At 37.5% G+C, this 6321-nt stretch overlaps 1 pseudogene; it reads right to left on the bottom strand.

Annotated features, from left to right (window-relative positions):
• Positions 1-441: 441 nt before the first annotated feature.
• LOC105550594 lies at positions 442-1038 on the bottom strand (annotated as a pseudogene).
• Positions 1039-6321: the final 5283 nt, after the last annotated feature.

Raw genomic sequence — 6321 nt, 5'->3', positions numbered from 1 at the left:
AAAACAAAAAAATCAATCAATTTGAGTTTATTTCAAATACAGAAAAAGTATGGCACAGGTGTAAGCCACGACATGGTTTCCTTTAATGATATTGAATCTTGTATCACACTGGCCAGCATGAAGTTTGTTACTCAGACTTTACAGGCGTTTTCCTTAATTCAATCAGTCCTGCTCCCAGCACAACACAGGAGGTGACTGGAGAATAATAGCCAGAATCTGGCCTGCTTGGCACCATGATACAATCGGGGAAAACAAACCAGGGCGCCTGCACTGCTTCTCAGACCAGGACGTTTCTCTTGGGTAACTGCTTTTAAAAGGAACTGAGATCTGATGAGGAGGTTCCTAGACTTGAAGCACTAATGACACAAGCATGAGGAGGCTGGGGGTGAGGGCGGCAGCATCCGCCCCAGAGCGTCTCTGCCCTAGGTCCTGGCCTGGCCATTACATGGCCTCGAACTGATCGATACACTGCCTGGTGTTGCCCTGCCGGATCTGCCGCAACGTCTTGTACTTATCCCGACCTTGCCTCATGTTCTCATTGTGGATGATGTAATTATGAGTCCTCTTATTCTCATCTTGGGCCTGGGACAGCTCGCCGCTCAGCGTCAGCAGAGGCCGCTGCACGCGCTCGTTCTCCGCTTCGGTGATGCCTTTCTCCTCGTTTCAATGATCCCGGATGCCCTCGCTAGACAGCTCCGCTCTGTGTAGTCCGTGGGCTCCGAGCCCTCGTCCTGCAAGCTGTCTTGGACATGGTAGCTCACCGTCTTCTATACGAGGGGCGGTGGGGGCGGGGGTGCAGTCATCACCAGGTGCAGCTCCTCCTTGGTCTTCACCAGGTCATCCTGGGCTTCTCTGGCTCTCTGCTGCCACTCTTCAACTTCACCTCCTTGCGCCCCCGTGCTCCTTGCGCCTCTGTGCCTCTTCCAGGAGTGCGATCTTCGTGGTGTACTCTGCAAGCTCCGCAGCCGGCAGCGCCTGGCTCTTTATCAGATCCACCACTTGTCTCTCCAGCTCCTCCTTGGTTATGAGTACAAACATATAGTTAAATAGAAGACATAAGTTCTAATGTTTGATGTCAGAGTATGGTGGCTATAGTTAATAATAATGCTTTGTTTGTTTCAAAAGAGCTAGGAGAGAGAACTTAAAATGTTTTCAACACAGAAATGATAAACACTTGAGGTGATAAATAACCAAAATATCCTGACGATTATTGCACATTCTATGCAATTAACAAAATATTTCATGTACCCCATGAAATGTGGAAATATTATTCATTAATTTAAAAACATATATATGAAATATTAAACATAGATTCAGATTTTTCTCAATTTCTTGTATTGGTCTGGTTTCTCATAATCCCTTGTAGGGTGTTTTTGCCACTTGGTTTTTCATTTCTTGATCAAAAGTACTTACTACTTAGCATCTAGAAACAATCACATATATTTCTGTGCTATTTACTTTGAAATATTCTGGTATAACAAACTGTTCCTTTTTTTATCTCAGGGTAGAAACTCAATTACTAGTATCCATTGAAAAAAAATCTATATATTCATTTTTTGAGCTAAAAATCTAAAATCTCTTTCACACAAGTAATTTATAGATTTGTGTAAGTATCTGCTATGGTTTGGACATTTGACTTTACAAGCCTCATGTTGAAAATTTGATCCCTGGTGTTGGGAATGGGGCCTAGTAGGAGGTGTTTGGGTTATCAGAGTGGATCCCTCATGAATAGATTCATATATTTTCTGGGAGGTGGAGTGTTGAGTGAATGTTAGCTCAGCTAGTTCCTGTGAGAGCTGGTTGTTTAAAAGAGTCTAGCACTTTTCTCCCCATCTCTCTGCTTTTCTCTTGTGATCCCTGCACATGCTGGTTCCTCTTGGCCTTCCAGCATGAGTGAGAGCAGTCTGAAGCCCTCACTGGAAGCAGATGTTAGAGCCATTTTTCTTTTACAGCCTGCAGGACTGTGAATCAAATAAATATATTTTCTTTATAAATTACCCATCCTCAAGTGTTCATTTACAACAACACAAATGGACCAAGACAGTACCACATACTTGCATTTTATAATTCCCACTTACAGCTATTTTTCTTGCTTCATCGCATGGGAAAATTTTAATCCTATACGGGTCTTAGAATTTGTAGATTAAAACTGTGAGGATATTCAGCTGAAATGCAAATAATTTTCATATTCATTAAGGCAATGTCAGTATAAATGGGCTTAAATATTACATTAAATGATTTCAGTGCCTTTTTGAGCATATTGGACATTTAGAAAACAAAAGACCAGACTCATTGTGTGAGCAACCATATTTCCCCAAATTTCAGGAAGTTAAAAAGAGAAAAAACAGTTTGTCCAGAGCTGTACTGCACTAATGTAAAGCAATATATTTAGCCAGATTCCTATTAAGTAATGTGAATGATGTTATACTTAAACATTTTGTAGGGAAAAGAAAAATATGAATTGCTATTTTAATACATAATGCTAGAATTCATCATAGGCAGGAAATCATTTTATAATTGGAAATAAATTTGTAAGTACTATTGAGGATGATCAAAACACAAAGAGATAGCTAAATTCTCTATATAAGTAATCAATAAAAATGTACAGGAGTGAGGAGAGAAGAGAGTAAAGAGGTGGATGGAGAATCATGGAGAGAGTTCACAGTAAACCCATAGAAAGAACCTGCCACTTTGGAAAAAGTTAACCAGTAAAAAATTTCAAATGATGACAAAATCAAAGGGCATATTTAAAGAGCCTTTAATATAAGTCACATTTTACATCCCAGGATCACAACTGTTAGCTATGTGACATCTGCTGTAACTGTGTGCTTTAGTTTTTTGTGTGAAGATATGTGTGTGGAATGGGAATGAAAAGTTTGAAGTTAATAATTCCTGGCATCCTCACAGAATGGTGTTTGAAATTTCCCAACTAAATTTGTGAAGGGAGGGACTACCTTTGTATGAGAACTCCAATCGATTTTTATCAGCATAAAATATAATTCCTTCATTCTCAACTTTAAAAATGGGATTCACATAAAATTTAGGAAAATTTTAATACTTGAGGGCATGTTTGAAACAGTCTTTACATTTTACATATTTTAATTCATATTATTTCTCAATATTGAATTTAATATTCTTAATCAATTTGGTATCCCAAATAAAAATCTGCCATATTATCTATGTGCATTAGAAATAATTTGAAAATTTGCAAGGAGATTTTAATAAGGTATATTACATGATAATAAACAATAAATTTAGGGATATATTCACAGTAACACTCTAATTATCTAAGTACCCTCAAATTCACCCTGAAACAAAAAGAAACTACAGGATGTATCTGAGTAACCAAAAGAGATTTTATGAAGCCCATGCCTTGAAATCTCATGTCCTTTCCTCATTGAAGGGCCCTCAAGACACCTCTCAAGGACTATTAACTTTAATTATGTACACATCTAATAAACTTGATTATTGGCATTACCTTCCCAGAGCAGATATAACCGTTCTAAAGGAAACTATAAAGAGCAGGCTCAAGAGCTGGGAAACCATAGCTGGCTGGATCCATTTAGTGTAAAGCACTGTATCTCCTCCATTCACCTGCACCTCTGCTTCAAAGTCCCATACAGCAGAACTACTGTCTTAAAATGTAACAAATTCGGCTGGGCATGGTGGCTCATGCCTGTAATCCCAGCACTTTGGGAAGCCGAGGTGGGTGGGTCATCTGAGGTCAGGAGTTTGAGACCAGCATGGCCAACAGGGTGAAACCCCGCCGCTACAAAAAAGACAAAAATTAGCTGGTCATGGTGGCCAGCACCTGTAATCCCAGCTAGTTGGGAGACTGAGGCAGGAAAATCGCTTGAACCCGGGAGGTGGAGGTTGCAGTGAGCCAAGATCACGCCATTGCATTCAAGCCTAGGCAACAAGGCAAGGCTCCATCTCAAAATAAATAAATAAAAATTTTAAAAAAGTAACAAATTCAATTATTTAAATCCTCTGTGGAGATCACAACCAATAAAATATAAGGAAATAATGACTGTGACACTGTAATTTTCCATGTTACTTCTCCAAATAGATTTATGCAATTTATTCTTCCAGTCCCAGCTACTTAATAGAATTTAAGTTCTTAAGAGATGAAAGAATGGTTGGTTCTGAATTAAAAATAAAAGTTCTATACTTTTTTTTTTTTTTTTTTTTTTTTTTTTAAGAGATGGGTCTTTGTCTGTTGTCCAGGCTGGAGTGCAGTGACATGATTATAACGATTATAGCTCACTGCAGCCTGGAACTCCTGGGCTCAAGAGATCCTCCCATTCAGCTGCTTGATTTAGTTTATACATAGATGTTAGGTTAAGAAAGAAGAAAAGTGGGTTTACAGTAGAGAACTTTCGGTTAAGTATTTGTTATTTTTTGACTTCTTGCTTAATGTGACAATGAATTTTTTTCCCCTGTGTTCATAGGTTGTAATTAGACTTAACTGGTTTTTCCATCCTTTTCTGAATGTTATAATAAAAAAAAAATCTATCTGGAAACATGTTGAAACTATTTTAGTTTGAATACATGATAGAAACTCTATATCTTTTTCATATTTTTTTATCTCTATCTTACTTTTCCTGAACTCCAGTTCAATGGATGGCAATTTCCACTTGAATCTCCAATGTCATGGTAATCTTAACATTTCCAAATTTTAACTGACCTATCTGTCCAACTCACCCCCTTCTTCCAGTGACTCCTGATATTTTCCAAGTCTCTGTCAACATTTTCCAGTTTATCTAAAATTTTGGAGCCACTGTCACTCATCCCAGGCTTCCTCGGTGTCTTCCCCTATATCTAATCTGTTATTATAGTCTTTAGTAATTTTTTAGGAAAACTTAAACAATTTTTTTTTGTCCCACTGCCTTCATTGTAGTTTTGGCTGCTCACAATTGGGAGGTTTTTATTAAATCAACCCCATACTGGTTCACTCAGACTGCAACTAGGCATCTCTCCTGGCCTCTGCCGCCATTTTATTTTGTAAGCACTTCTTAAATAAAGTGAGATCTCCTCAAAAGCTTCCAATGTTCTAAGTCACCTATGTGGCCTTTTGTGTTCTCCATAGTCGAGTCATACCTTAACATAGGATCTTATTTTACTTCTCTCTTATAAAATATGAAAACTCACTGCAGCTTTTTCAATTTTACACAGGTTCCTTCTGTTCTCTGAGCTGCCATTCTTCTTGAACTATATCTGTTGGAACCACAGTTCTAATACATTTTTTTCAAGGCTTGGCTCACAATTAAAGCCTTCTACATCATTCTCTGGCCATTGTACCAGATTACTCATCCTTTCCTACTTTGAACTTCTGTAGAACCACCTGCTTTATCACATACGTCACATTTTCTTTGAAAGGCCTTATTTTTATAGTTCAGGATAGAATACAAACTTCTTGAGGCAGGGACATGCCTTATATGAATATGACAATAATACCAATCATGTAACACTTATTGAGCTCTTATTATATTTGTTCTAAGAATATATATTATCTATTTCTGTCTTACAAAACTCAGTAAGATGTTATAATTATTACCATTTCATAGATGAAGAGATGAGACACAAAGAGGTGTAGTAGTGTTTACAAGGTATTACAAACATTGAGTGTCAGAAGCTACATTTAAATACAAGGTGGCTGACTTCTTTGCTTCTGCTCTGAACTATGGCCTTAGTTTATGTTCTTATCTCCCATGTGCACAACACAGATCTCAACAAAAAAGACATGTTCCTCAAAATATTTTTATAAAATGAATCAAAATCCAGAAAAATTCAATAGTCAGTATTCTTTACATGTCTTTTATATTATTTAAACTGCCTCTCACGATGAAACACCTTAAAATATCTGGGATTTGCCACTAACTTTGCTTCTTCACATCCTTACTCTTCCTTCAGCTACATGAATATTTTTCAATAGCCCAAACAATTTTCTAACTGCACATTTAATGAAACCAGTAAAGCTAAAACATTCTGAGTGCTCAGCAGTGACAGTGTCAGCAAGCAATTAATCTTCAACAGTTTACCTACCATGTTATGACCACTAGAGCTCAGTTCAGCTCCTCACATGACTCTACTTCCTAATTATCTCCTGGAAAAGAAAGTCTGTCAGCCAAAAGCAGAGCATCAAGAAAATAGTAAGAAAAACTGATGGAGATAGAAACAAGGTTTTCATCCATTAAAAAAGGATGCACATATTTTCCATAGAGAAAAACAATTCCGGTCTTGGAACTTTTTTGATTGGTTACTTTTCAGCTTGCCTCAATTTCACCCTCTATAAAATTGGTTTCACAGTATTTGTGCATT

This window comes from Mandrillus leucophaeus, unplaced genomic scaffold, assembly GCF_000951045.1.
Source record: "Mandrillus leucophaeus isolate KB7577 unplaced genomic scaffold, Mleu.le_1.0 Scaffold113, whole genome shotgun sequence".
NCBI lineage: Eukaryota > Metazoa > Chordata > Mammalia > Primates > Cercopithecidae > Mandrillus > Mandrillus leucophaeus.
The sequence above is the reverse complement of the archived record's forward strand: the minus strand, read 5'-3'. Positions and strand labels throughout refer to the sequence as shown.